The following is a 15,420-nucleotide window of genomic DNA, read 5'->3' on the forward strand; positions in this document are numbered from 1 at the left end:
TCATTAATTACCTGAACTGCTGTTTCTGGCCATTCATCTACAAGCCTTTCCATATATTAAACTCCTTCACCTATTGATTAATGTTGTTAATTTTTCCATAACCTTGTAGATGAGTGCAGTTTCATCAGTGTAATGTAAATCACCAGAGAGAGCTGCAGGACTTGATTCCACACCACCAGTGTGTAATTACATCACTTTTTGCTCCTGCCTGGTGCTCTTGGCTTGTTCAGAGGTGCCAAGGCCTGACCTGGCACCCAGGGGCTCCTTTGGGTGGCAGCCTGGTTGGCTGAGTGAAATTTGCACACCAAAATAAATTTATCTGAGGCCAGAAAAACAGCCCAATGGTGATCGGAATACCCAAAGTTTGGACATCAGGGTGTCAGGAAGCAAATCTGGATTTCGCCATTACGTTTGCCGTTATGAATGTACACACTTAAAAAATTAAAAGGCCACTGGTGCTGCTGTGATCAGGACAATAGAACTACATGCACAAGTAGAGAAGACAAAGCGTGGGGACCCTTGGGTGGCTAGTGAGAGAAACAGGAGCTTGGAAAGGACTTGCATTCCATGAAAGGTAATTTTCCTGAAATAAAAAGGAGCCCTATGCACCTGCATTTTTAAATTCATTTTCATTTCGAATACCTGAACAAATTTTTTTAATGGTGAGTTATTCTAACAGTATGATCAGAGAACGTATATAAATAGATGAAATTATTATAATTTTCTTCCCTTATGTGAATTCTGGAGTAATAAAATGTGTTGCAAAAGAAGATACTGCTTCAAGAGGCAGACAGAGGAGTGTGTCAGAGCAAATCGATGCTGAACTTGGCCAGGATAGTTCCACACAGTGGTAATAGCACAAGAAAAAAGCAAAAACCAAATTACATTTTAATTTGTCCATTATACTTATCTGCTCATGGGGAACCATCATGAATTTTGTGCGAGGATACCTCTGAAATCCACTGTAATGGGGATAATTGTGAGCTGCATCTCAAATGTTCTACAGAGATGCAAATTTAGACTTATTTCTTTGAAAAAGCAATAATTTTTCTGAGGTAAAACAGAGCAATTATTGCTGTAATTATCATTATAGTTTACCAATATGTCGTATTTATTTTCACATATCCTCAATGCCACATTTCAGCAGTAATAGGTAAACTGTAACTAGTTTTCCTATTTCAAGAAGCAGCACTTCCATTAATGACATTTATAAACTGGAGAGCTTTATGGATGTTTCTGTTTTGAGATTTTAGATACAGCAAAATGAAGAATAAGCAGCTCTTTCCTTTAACTTCTCAAAATCTAATATATTTTCATCATACCTCCTTGTATTCATCTCTTCTGTAAACAATCCTACAATCTTTCAATCTCTTCTAATGAAATTTTTATTCCAGCACCCTGATCATTTTCATAACCAATTTCTGAACCCTGTGTGATTCTGTAATATACTTCAGGAAGTCCTTTTGTATTTTTTATGAGAGGTAGAATAACAGCGCCTTTCACTGTTCTAATCTGCCTTCCAGCCTCAAACTATTTTCAGTCTTCTCTACCTGCTGCTTCTGACGCTTTATTCCCGTTTTGTCCCTCACATCCTCTCCTATTTCAGAACATGAGATAGGATTTGCGTCAGCTATTGCTGATATCCCAAACTTTGACATCTCCATCTAAGCTGCTGTTAGAGCCAGAGCAGGATGTATAGATTTGTCTTTTAGAATTATGTGAGGCTCATCTTAAAATGAAAAATATCTTGTGCGTGTGTTATCAGGGAAGGGGGATGAAGAATAGGAGATGATGGTATTTAAATAGTGGCAGGCAGCAGAAAACCATTTGATAAATCCAATGAAGCCTGATTGAATACTAACATTTTGAAGATTTTCTTGTATTTTGTTTCAAGTATTGCCCCCAGAGCTGAAGTTAAAAGCACCCATAAGGGGCTGCCTTTCCCATTCTCCAAGACATGGTCATGTCTATTTGCACCACAGATGAGTTTCTAGAAGTTTGTTATTAAAATCTTCTGACGATAAACACAAAACTTTTCCCTTATAGCTGCTTAAATATGCTCACTGCAAAGTTTCTACCTGTTGCTTGACCAAATCTTCCATTCTCCATTTTTGTCTTACATTACTAAGTAGCTACAAAAAGATTCTGTCTTCACAGCAATCTTTCCAAAAATTAAAGATAAATATTGCATTGCTCCTTGTGTCACCTCTACATAAATATATTGCAGAGAGAAAACTCTTGGCATTTTCCTTATAAAATATAATTCAGTGGCCTATTTTTCTCCTAGATATTTAGAAACTTTTTTTTTTTATGTGTATTACTGAGAGTCAAAGTCAGAAAGGTTCAGTCTGTGTGATTCCATTTTTCCTTTTCCCCTGTATTTAAGTACCTGGAGGGAGCCTACAAGAAAGATAGGGAGCTACTTTATACAAGTTTATGTTGTGGTCTTAGTTACAGCCCTTTCTGTAAACCAATTATTTATTTCTCTTTAGTTTTAGGGATGAATTTATTCACACTTGTGTACACAGGTGCCAGCTCCCTCTGACACATTTGGGACAATAGCAGAGAGGAATCTCTACAGGAATTTAAAATTAGAAATTAAGATAAGGTTGAAGATATTAGTGTCCCAGAGGGACTTAGCTGGAAATCTGGTCATTCAGCCAAAGTCAGCAACAAGAATAAGTGATACAGAAAACAACTGTAAAAAACCCAGGACACCCAAATTCTTTCAGGTCCATGGGTTTTGTATGAAAAAAAATACCTCAGCTCTGTCTCTGTCTTGGAGAAGATTGCTCCTGAATTGTCAGAAGGGTTAAATCCACTTCTCCTCAGTGGAATCAAATGAAAAGAAAAATAAGTCTGTTCATGTATTCAAGGCAGGGAGTAAGAAAAGCACTACAATTACAGTATCAGAAAATAATTTTGAATAGAAAGGGGAACTCCTTCACTAATGTATTTAAGTATCCAGATATGTGTCTATACATATCCTTCATAAAAGCTATTTTCCTTTAAAATGCACATTCACTGATTATTCTTAAACACATTTTTCTGATATTATTCTGCATCCCTTCAAGTACTTTTGTTGGTTACAATGAGGTGCTGCACCACTTAAACATAATGGGAGCTCAGGTGAAGACTCCAGGTGCTATTGTAAATTAATGTAAAGGCAGCCAGCAATGGCTGAGCCTAAAGAATAAGCTTCCCATGGAAACAGGGCTAATTTAATCCAAGGTCATAAGGAATGGCTGCATTCTGTAAAGATTAACTTTTCTTTCAAAAAAGTCTTTTAAAGGTTAGAATAATGGTGGTTATTTCATTGGTCATGTATCAGCTCAGGTTCCTCAATCTGTGTTCTCCTGTGATTCCATTCACAGCAATTCAAAAGAGATCCAGAACTGTGCCAGTCAGAACCTCCAAGCAGCTTACCCTGGGATTTCAGCATGGGACAGCTGCAGAAAATGAAGTAGTTCAGAATGATGTTAGTGATGTGAATCAAGACATTTTTAGGCAATAGAGGGGAAAAAAGTGAAGAAGTGGAGAGTTTTATGATCCAGCAAATGATGTGAATTTTTCAGTTTCTTAGTTGGTGCTGGAAAACAAAATGGACCAGTTCTGCTGGTGCCAGCATGAGTCTGAATTCAGTGGGAGACAACGATTTTATGACAACTTGGGGTTTTGGTCCACCTGATGCTTTTTACCTTAGTGAAAAAACCTGACCCAGAATGACTCTTCCAACAAGAAAACGTTAACAGCAGCAAGTAGCTGATAAATTAATTATCTCTGTGATAATCTCACTGACTTCGGCTAACTGCTTGCTCAGAAGAGATGAAACTACCCAGAGAAGCAGTACAGGGCCTTTATTGAATGATCTGGCAACAAAAAAGAGAGGCAGGGAATAATTTCATTGAAACACTTTTTAGAATTTATTTTGTGACTCAAGGAAGAACTAATTGCTGATGAATTTGTATCCAGACTTGTCTTCTGCATTGTCAGGGCATCAACAACACAAGAGTTTGTTCTGACAGCTGTTCTGGCTGTGCTTTGCATCTTAATCAGGCACTTTTCAAAGAGTTATAACAGCATTTGCCGCATCCTCTACTTCGTAAACATTAATTAATTAAGTAAAACTCTTTCAAAACAACAAAAATTGCAAAGTCTACAGAGCAAACACGGCAGAGGTGAAGAGATGCAGCAACAGCAAACAGACAAATTCTCCAAAACCGCCTGGAGTTGTGCTCTTGGCCTGCCCAAATCTCAGTTCAGCTCTCCTGGGTGTGCCCCATGTGTTTTGTGGGGAGTCACCTTCCTGCTTGTGGTGTGAGGGCTCTGTGTGACATGGATTATCCAGACTGAGCTTTTCAACAATAACACTGTTATCTTGGTCTTCTTAGACAGATAATTGCCTGATAAATTAACTGCAGATATTGTCAAATCCAAGCTGTCGGGACCCACTTTTTTTTTTTTTTTTGCCTGTGTAGTTGAGTTAATGAGCTTTAACTCACTATTTTGGTATATTGTGTAGTAGATTGTTGAAGTAATACCTACATTATGCCTATTCTTGTAAAGGAGCTCCAATGGCACCTCTAAGTCTCAGTAGGCAAACACTTTAAACATGGTAAAGCAGATTTTTTACAGAGAAGCTTGGTTGGTGTTTTTTTTTTGTTGGTGTATTTTTTTTTTTTTTCCTATTTGTGCCTGCTTCTGCTTGGAGGTTGAGTTATAATGGATCTCCAATTTCATCTTTAGGAGGCCTGCTGTAAGTTCTTTTTGTTGTTTTAATGAATAAAATATAGTCACTGAACAACCATTGACAGAGAGGAATTTTTAGTGTCAAAAGAGATGAGAGAAGCTGTGGCTGCCCCTGGATCCCTGGAAGTGTCCAAGGGCAGGTTGGATGGGGCTTGGAGCACCCTGGGATAGTGGAAGGTGTCCCTGGCCATGCCAGAGGGGTAGAATGATGTCTGTTTAAGGTCCCTTCAATCCCAAATCCTTTTAGGATTCTGTGATTTCATTTTGAATCTGCGGTTTTTCTTTGTGGAAGAGCTGAAATTGTGGACTGCAGTTTGGGAATAATCTTGAAAAGGGAGTTTTGAGGGAATAATGGTTTTATGAAACTTTTTTTTCTTCATGATTAAATGCCTGAAAAATTACAATGGAGGAAAAGAAGACTTTGAGATCACTGTACCAGGTGATACCGGACGATAGCCCATAACTCGTTGCAGGGGTCAGTCATGTTACGAGCACTGATTTAGAAGGAGTGTCACTTTTTCCTCTGATCCAGGCAAATTTATAAACCATATTGTAGTTCTTTTAAAACTCCATCACCTTTCCTCAGCGAGGGCTTCCCCCCCATTTTTCCACTGTGAATTATACGGTGAGGATTTTTAAGATCAATTCTGTGTTTCCCCTTTCCCAGGTAGACACAGTCCTTCTGTTGTTGAGTGGGAAAAATTACTCCAATAAATGTATTTTTTTTATTTGAATGCTCCAAGTAGTGGCATGACTAATTCATCTTCACACTTCCCAACATGACCACAGTCCTAAACTTTTCTCTGGGGTCACAATCACACTTCAACATTCACATTTCATAACTTTGCGAGTTTGATAAGACAGAGCCCAGCAAACAAATTTCTTCCTTTCTCCACATGCAGCTTCTTGAAAATAAGAAGGAAATTCAGTCCTAAGGAACAAAGCTTTCTCCTACTTTGTCTTTCCAGTGTCAAAGTGTTCTGATGAACACTCGTTATCATCTCCTTGCTTCTAGAAGCTCATCATCTTCCAAGAACTCCAGGTAGTGCTCAGAGCAATCAACACTTGAGCAGGGGAGGGGTGAGTTGTTCCTCACATATTGAAGAAGATTTTTAAAAGAAGAGTTTTCAGTGTTGATCCCACCATTTTTTTTTTTCCCATTGCTCTTGGTACATTTCCTGCCTGACTGGTGGCTGACTTTCATGATCTTCCTCTGGCCACTTAGAGCTGTGCCACGGTCCAAAGGGTTTGAGCTTGGCATGGATCTTTTCATATTTGGGAGAATATCGATCATCTTACCAGTTCTCTTATTTTAATGCATTCAAGTTGGCTTGAGATCTTCCCAAAAGATAACCCATCATTTTTTACTGCTGACCCTTTCAATTTTCATCAGGAAATCTTTTCACATCCCTTTTTTAACTTAACTCTCATGGAATTCACCTGCATTCCTAACACATTAGTTACTAATGACCTTTTGATCCCCATCTTTCTTTTCTCCTCCCCTGTTCCGGTAATATTTCAAAGTTAAATATGCCATGCAAACTGATGTGGCAGCAAAGAAATGAGTCATCTCTTAGAACAGGGAATTATTTTTTTTCTAGTCTGTAGCGGGAATTTCCTTGAATTAAAAGAAAAGGTCAGAATTCAGTGAACAACAGGCAATGACAATGGAGTGAATAATCAATCTTGGTGCGCAGCAGAAATGTGTGTGACTGGGATTTAAAGAGTGGGAAGAAGTTTGAAGAAGTATTATTTTTTTTGACAAATAATGCAGTAGAAACAAGTGGCTAAGAACTAACACCCTGAGAATGCTCTTAGTTTTATGTTTTGTTTTTTTGTTCACACACACATTCTGTCCTGGCTTTCAAAAGCTTTTTAGCCTCACTAACTTCATCCTCCTTTAATCTAATCTTTTTCTTGTCTCTCCATGGCAGACACTTTGCTCTACAGGTATTTTCCTGCTGAGGATCTTTGACTTTTGTAAATAACAGTGGCAATAAATACCCTGATATGTAACAGGGATTTAAAAGCCACGTGGATGTGGCACTTGGGGATATGGGTCAGTGGTGGCCTTGGCAGTGCTGGGGGAATGGTTGGGATTGAGGATCTTAAAGAGCTTTTCCACTGATTCTGTGATTTCAGACAGTGATTTTGCCATGCTGGGACATCAGGAGTGCAGTAGGTAAAATAAAAATGATATGTACTTTGTATTTCGTTAATTTGGTTCAATCCAGTTTCCCCTATTGTTTCTGCAGGATTTGGTTTCTCCCAAAGTTGTATCCTCCTACCTATTTCCTTATATGTGCAAACCACTACTCTACCATCACCCTAATCCAACCTACTTTCCCTGTCCGTCGCTGTAAACTCTTCCCTTTCTCCTAGAATGTTCTCTGTTAATCAATCTTCCCTCAGCGCACCATTGGACTTGTTAATGTAATCCCTCCTACTCCAGAACCCTATTGGTTCCCATGTTGAAGTTCTCCTCCCCTAACTCCTCCCCTGTTATTCCCATTGGTGGTTCGATTGTTTACACATCTCTCCGACCCCCCTCAGTACTTAAGCCGATGCACAGGCTGTGTTCAGGGCTCTTGTCCTTGCATCTCTCCATGCTCTCTCCTCTTTTATCCTCCGGAGTTTGTGTTTCCCTCAGACTTCCCTCCAATAGACCCTTTGGAGCTTATCCTTGAATCAGAGTCTTCCCTTCACCTTCGTTCTTGTTCTTGTGGGAGTCAACCTGGGACTAAAGAGCCTCAACAGGTTCAGGGTTCCCCAAGGCATTGCCGCTGGAGCTCTGTTCCCCACACGCTGGTAGTATTCCTCCACAAACCACCGAGCTGGCCTGAGTGGCAAGGCAGACGGAGACTGAGGATACTACAATGTACAACGTAAGTCCATGTGATTTCGAGGAGGAGCCTGGCTGGAAATTACTGAAAACATTAAATGGATCCAAAAACATCAGTATCAAAACCCTACCATCCTTTTCTGTCCTCTGTTCCAGAAAAAACCCAGCTCTGAATTAAACCAAGCACATTGGAACAGGGAGGAACAGGAGAGAAAGGCAATCCTTTGGATGAAATCCTGGTGCTGCTGCTGCAGAAAAAAAATAAAAACAAAAAACCCCAAATGATGGAGGCTCCTGAAGCTTTTCATTCTCACCCTGAAAAGAGACAACACACGCTGGGAATGGGCACGTTATCCAGAGATTTCAGTGTCAGGCTTCTCTCTGTACAGACTTGTTTGCACACACTGGGAATTAGCACGAAGAGATTATTGAGGACCATCAAGGACCCAACCAAAATCCTAATTTGCTTTGGCACAAGTGCAGAGTGACATAAAGACACAGATCAGCCTATTCTGCCCAGCCTAGAAAAACTCTGGCTGGGATGGATCAACTGGAGGAGTAGGTGCCAACAGTGGGAAATCTGTGGTGATGTAAGAGATGAAAATTTCCTTCTTATACTCTGTGATGGTCCATAAAATACATAGCAAGGAAAGGTATAAAAGTCCAAAGAATCTTGTTGAAAACATCACATAGGGAATCCTGAAAATGAATAATAAAGTACACAGTTGGGCTTCTGGAAAAGCAGCATTCTTGTCTCGGGTTTAAATGCCTCCATGCTCCATTTGGGTTCACATAGCTTCAAATGATGCTGTAGACTTTTGGCTTTGACTCCCTTGTAGAAATCAAAATTACTGAAACTGCAAGGCTTTTATAGACTTCACAGCTGATGTTACTGCGAAACTGGGAGCCCTGGCACAGCTGCCCAGGGCAGTGTTGGAATCCCCATCCCTGGAGGGATTAAAAGCCGTGTGCATGTGGCACTTGGGGACATGGGTCAGTGGTGGCCTTGGCAGTGCTGGGGGAATGGCTGGGATTGATGATCTTAAAGGGCTTTTCCACTGATTCCGTGATTTCAGACAGTGACTTCGCTACGCTGGGACATCAGGAGTGCAGTAGGTAAAATAAAATCCTACAGGAACTTTCCTTGTGCTTTCACTTTTGTATTCAGGTGGCAAGGTCTGAGTGTTAGACATAGAGAAAGGCTCCCTTGTGCACAACCACTTTAGAAAATGATACCCCCTTGCCAAAAGAGTTTTGGGTCATTTTTGGCAAAGAGGTTGCAATCATTTAGATTGTCACTGTATCTTTTTTATTTGTTATACCTTAATGTCTTTGCAGCAAGGCTAAGTCAGGCCTCTTTTGAATGGCATTTCCAGTAATATTCACATTTCTGCAAGTGATGTCTCTCCTGAGAGACCCTTGATGGACATAACGTGCAGATTAGAGATATTAAAAAAGGTGTGGAAACAGAATACTCATCTTGTCCATTCTTCCAAGCAAAAGTGAGAAACCTTGGCCTTTGACCATGTCAGGCTTCATGTGTTTTCAGTGAGATGAAGTTTTGATTCTCTTGAGTTGACAGAAATGGTCTAGCAAAGCTTTCAAGACTGGGGAAACAGCATTTCTGTTTTGCAGTGACTGTCTTTATGTGTGCCTTTAATAATTTTTTTTAGTAGTTTGGACTGATTCCTTTCTGAGTCCAGGTTCTTCACCAGAGATACCTGAACTCTATGAAAATAGGCAAAGCTTGCACCTTTCTGTTGATACGAGAACTTCTTCAAATGAAGAGTGTTTCCTAAATACATGTTCAAGCTTTAGGCAGAAAGACTCAGCATCCTTTCTGAATTAGAAGGAATCTATGTCAATATGTCAATAAAAATATGTCAGCATAAGGGTATTGAAGTGAATCCAGTTGTTAAGCTCCAAGGAGCTGTACAACACTGTAGGACAGGTTTATCTCCTGCTGGAGATCTTCAGCGGCTCAGAAGAAATGGCCTCTCTGTGGGGAAGGACTGGCTGTGCTAACAGACTTTTAAAAGGTCTTGTGTAAGATAAGAATTGTGCAAGAATTTGCAGCATTCCAGTGGAGAAACAAATGCAGGGAAGCCTGGTAAGCAATGAGGAAGAGGAGCAGGCAAAACCATTTCAAATTATTGGCCAGGGGTTTATTAACAGCATCCTATGAGACCTCGACAGCTGTTCAACAAGGGGGGAATATATCCCTGTTTGCAAAAGACTTCTCTGCATATGGAATCATAAAATCTGTAAGAAGAAGGAAAAATAAAAGGAAAAAAGACCTTCCTTGTTCCTCATGTCATTCAAGAACTTGTGACAGCTTTGGTTGGCAGGGACTCAGTACCTGTCAGGATTTTGTAGGGTGTAAACAGATAATTTTATCTCTTTATGGATCCAGCCAGAGGGCTGGAGAACATATAACGTGTCTTGCTTCCAAAGCAATAAATTAAAGGAGTGAAGGGCCTTTTAAATACACCTCTAAAATAATGGAGTGAACCTTTTAAATCAGGTCTAGCCGAAATACAAATTAATTTTGCATATGGATAATCTCCAACAAACTCTTACTAGGGCAGAGAATTCCCCTTTCCATCTGCAGTGCTTTTAAAACACCTTCAGAGCCAACCCTGAGATGGCAACTTGCAACCTGAAGGTTTTACTAATAAATCAAAATAGCAAAACTCAAAGAGGACAAATTTGAATACCTAATTTCAGGTAAAATGACAAGGTTAAATGCCTTGCTGGCATTCAGATACTGTGCTGTGTGCATTTGAAATGCAGATATATTGTTGGGAGTTTGAGAAGGCAGCGATCCTAGGACAAAATTTATAGCCTATCATGGTAGAAATTATTTAAAGAAAAATGGACCATCTCTGGAAATCTCAAGAAAACATAGGGAAAAAAAAATCAAGAGCTAACAAAACAGTAAAAAGATTAAAGATGTGTGATGGGAGAGATTTTAAAGTAAAAATTCGTATTTCATTTAAACACAAATGAAGAATTTATGAAGACAGTTTGGGTAGCTTGTAAAACATAAAGAAGTTACAAACACAGAGACATTCCAGGAAGTGTGTTATTCCCTGAGAAGCCAAAAAAAAAAAAAAAAAGGCACCATGGTGTGCAGAGCAAGAAAGTCACCAGAGCAGTAGAAACATGTTCTTCAGAACAATACTGATCAGTTATACCAAAAAAGTGGGGAAAAGAATGTATCAAAAATTCTGGATAAGTGGAAAATCCTGTCCTCTTGACAAGGATGGAGATGGGCATTTATAGTCACAAAGATCACACTCACAGGACTTCCATTCAATTTCTTGCTCACCTGGACCTTCAGGCCCAATTTTGGAGAACAACTCCCGGTGGACAACAGGGATATTTGTCTTTTTAAGTACAATCAGTAAAAAGTGTATGGGCAACTGCAGAGCCCACACTGGAAAAGTGGAATGAGCCTCCAGAACTCCCAAGAACTTTTGAAGAAATCTGTCTGCACCATAAAAATATTTCTGCAGGGCAGAAGAATAATGGCAAAACACATTCTAATAATTGCATTTATGCAGTTTAATCTGCATAAATAAGTATGCTGTGGCTTCCCATTCCCTTCTCCAGAGCCTCTGGCAAAACGTAACAACAAAACGCTTCTCTGGCAAGAGGAAATCTTGTTTCTTCATAACAGACTCCTCTGTGTAGCTTGATGTTCAAAATCAGTGAAAATTTTATTGAAAAAGAAACTCCAAGCAACTCAAAAGTCAAGGTCATTGTGACTGACAGGCTGCTGGAGAGCCACCGACACTAAAGGATTTGACAGCCTTGCAAACCCTTGCATCCGATGATAGTTTTCTTTCTAAATTAGAAATTTGCTGGTAGAAATCCAACAGGGTCAGGATGCATTTCAAAGTTTAGATGCTTCTCACTTCTCATCAGGTTATCTTTGACATCATGATTTGGTGCAGAATGTCCTCTTTGCTCCAGCTGAATCTCAATCAGGTGTCTCAGCTCCTGCTCCTCAACATGCACCCCACCTCCAACCAGTGGCTGTGGTTCTCTCCTGACCCCATAAATTAGACAACTGGATGGGAACAGTCTCCACGAGCCATTTTCAAATCCTGAAGCCTTCATTTGCAGCCAGCAGCTAAGCATTCTTTCAAAGAGAAAAAAAAAAAGAAAATAGGAAAATAAGGACTTGCAAAGGCACTGCTGAAATGGTGAAGATTTTCTGCTTAGTGCAGGGGCTGAGCTGGTGAGAGTAAATGTGAGGAGTTCTCTCCAGAGCATTCAGGGGCAGCATTGAAACACAAAATGCTGCAATTGCTCCCATGGCTGGTAAAGTGAAGGGGCCATGAACAGCCCCAGCAGAGTTCTACAGCAGCAGGTTCAAGAGGCAAGCTCCATGTGGGAAGCTATCAACATTTTTAAGTCGCTTTGAATAATGAGGAGAAAACTGACTGCTGTGGGCTTTTTTTTTTTTCTTGTGTCATCTCAAACATGATTTAGTTCATGTGATTTCTGTTAATTTTCTGTTTTCTGAATCATTCTCTGATTCTCTACCAGAACTCACCTTCAGCAGAGAGTTTGCCATTGGGAGTTTGCAGAGATATGAAGTAGAAGTGTGTTGGTTCTGCCCTGAGTAGACTTAAAGTGACTCCTAGATTTTGACATACCTTAGTTCCTGCTTTTTTCAGTCCAGCAGTGAAATTTACCTGTACAGAGCATGAATATCTGAGCAAAGGTTTCATTACAGAACAATCTTTCCCAAAAAACCTCCACTGAATTCTTGGCTTGCATTCCTGTCACTTTTCTTCAGTTCAGGATTTCTTATGTGAAAAGAAAATATTATGTAAAAACTGCACTAAACAGAGTAAAGTCAAGCATTTATGAGTATTTTAGGGTTATTGAAGCACCGATGAGTTGGGTGTTGATTATACACTTAAACTCATCGCATGTTGGATGTCCTAAGAAATCCTCTTACAGAGAGAAAAAGCATGGGCTCATGTTGGACCTGGAGCAAGAAAGGAGGATGTTTCAAGAACTGACAGTGCTGAATGAATATTTTGACTCACATTGAATATTTCTCTCCATTTCAAGCAGCTCAGTCTCAGGGAAAATAAAAAACACACACATAATTTGTGGAGGTTTTAATGTACCTGACATTTTAATAGCAGAAACAGCTATGGCCCCTTTTCATCTTAGACATCTGAGCTCTTCCCACATCAAGTACTAAAGGGAAAATACCCAGGTTTTCAAAAGCCAACGAGGTCTGTGGTGATCATAGTGATCCTGAGTGATTTTGCCTTCCACAACATGGCTGAGTGTGTGCTCCTTTCAAAGGAGATGCTTAATGGAGAGCTAAGATGAGTGCTAATAATCCAAAATTGCGTTCCTGGAAAAGCTGACTCTAGATCAACAGAGACCTTGGGTGTTTTCAGCTCTATGGATTTGTGCTTGTGCTCAGCACATCACACCAATAAGTACAGGCAGGACAGGGACATCCAGTATGTGTGATTCACTGTTCCCTTGTCCCTATTTTCTCAAACACACATAAGGTTTGAAGGATCATTGAGTGGTCTCCTAGGCCTGCTGTCACCTCTGAAACAGGAACAGGAAGGGATGGATCTGCTTCCAATGTGTTGGACAATATCTCATCTGTCAACCCCCTGAAACTCTCCTCTCAATCCCCTCTTTTCTAGACTAAAAGAAACCAGTTTTTCTAAACCTTTCTCTCCAAGTCATGCTCTTAAACCTCTTCTCATTTTCAGTACAGTTCTCTGAAAACTCACTCAAGTATGACCAGAATTGTAATTTCAGTGCCCAAACCTGAAAGCAGAATTTCAGTTGACGACATTGCTGTACAAATTAAGAAGAGAGACCTTATACCAATATAGTCCAGACTAGAATTCAACTTTTTCCACAAGGATCCATGCTGATTCTACTTTGTGTTCAGCCCGGAAGTGTGGGGTGGGGACCTTTATAAAGGCCCTTTTTGTTCAGAGTTCCTCTTGATTCATTCTTAAACCACTTGGTATTTTCTTCAGTTGAATGATTCCACAAGGATTTCAGAAATTCTGTCAAAGTTACCAAGCTAAAATTCCAGTTCTGTTTCCCAGAGTATTTTGAGGGTTTTTTTCCAAGCCCACTAGCTAGAAATGCTACCAGATCACTGTCTATCTCCATAGTCAACTCATCAATAAAAACATTAAAGCAGAACAGATTCCATTGGACTTCCACCTGAAACATCCTCCCATTTACAGATAACCAAATGCATGTCCTTTTCTTCTGCTCTAAGTATTTAGGGAACAATTTTCTGATTTATGAGTAAAATATAGGCCATATTCCCTAACTTTTGTCGAGAACATCATAGCAGAGCATTATGAAACTTTTAAGACCTGTTTCCCCTTCTACCTCTCCATTTACGTAGGCTAAATTATCAGTCAGAGAGGGAAATTAGGGTGCTTTAGCAGAATTTCTTCTTGACAGTTCCCCAGTGACCATATTTTTATCACCTCTCTATGACGTGCTTGTGAAATGCTTAATAATTCAATTCCACCATTTCCAGAAACGGAAGCTCAGGGAGTTTGAGAGAGGTCTTTCTGATTCTGTTTTTAAAGCACAGCCTCGCCATCCTCTTGAATCCTTTCCCCTTCCACCAACTAGGAGTTTTTATAAACAGTTTTTACTGATTCTTTAAGTATCTGTACAAAATGGTGTCTTAAAGGCAGGATGAGAAAAGACTGAAATCCCAGTGTGTCCAAAACCAGATGAGATAAACTTTGGGAGGTTGGTTTCTATGTAAGTCTTACTTCTCATGGAGGCAAAATTAGGCTGTAAGTGTCAGGAAAGGTATAAATCTCAGAAGCAGCTGCAGAAATGACTCAGGTTTCTGAAGATATGTGTGAGATGTTTCAGATGGAATTAAAAAGTGTAACGAAAGTATAAATAATAATAGAGTGGTGTGATTCTATCTTAGAGCACATCTGGAAGAATTGAAAGGCAGCTGGTGAGAAATGTTTTTCTTTTCTCAAAGGAAAAATGTCCTAAAAATGATTAATCACCTCACATGACCTTTTGAAAGTAAGTTTTGTGAACTGGGAAGCTAGACATTTTTTGACACTGAATATCTGATGGGGGTTTTTTTTTTGACATTATTAATATTGCAGCTGGTTTAACATACAGTGTTATAAATAGCCAAGTACCCTGCACTCCCCATAGACACCTTCTGGAGCATGTTGCACACAAGAGTTGCGCCTCCTTTTTATAATTTCTCCTTTAGATTGGAATATAAATGAAGCTTCAATTAAATGAAGCCACAGAAATTCTTCTTTGCCTTATTTCTTCATCCATTTGCCTGTCCAAGGCCAGTGGTAGTCTGTGGGCAGTAGCTATTGCTCTTCTTTGGAGTCATGCTTCACTAAAGTTAATATTTCCTGTACAATTTCCTTTTTTCTTGGACAAGCTCTACAACAATCATTTAAACCCATGGAGGAATAAAGCCTGGATAAATGAAATTTTTACCAGACAGGCAGTTCAAGTATTATTTGTGTCTTCTACATGCATAGCTGGTGCTGGACATGTGCAGGGATGGATTATCAAAGATTCTTAGCATAATTAAATTATGATTTTTCTATGAATAGTGTACTATTAGAATACTATGTAGCAAGCATATTTTGGAACCTTTTCTGTTTAACTTCTGTGCTGCTTGATTTAAAACCCCCTGTTCGATTTGATAGGTGGTTCATTCAGTCAGTAACACTCCTCACCATCACTACAGTCTTCAACCTAAAATCTTAAGCACTTAAACTGAAACCAAAGCTCTGTTCCAAAACTGA

Source organism: Hirundo rustica, chromosome 5 (assembly GCF_015227805.2).
Source record: "Hirundo rustica isolate bHirRus1 chromosome 5, bHirRus1.pri.v3, whole genome shotgun sequence".
NCBI lineage: Eukaryota > Metazoa > Chordata > Aves > Passeriformes > Hirundinidae > Hirundo > Hirundo rustica.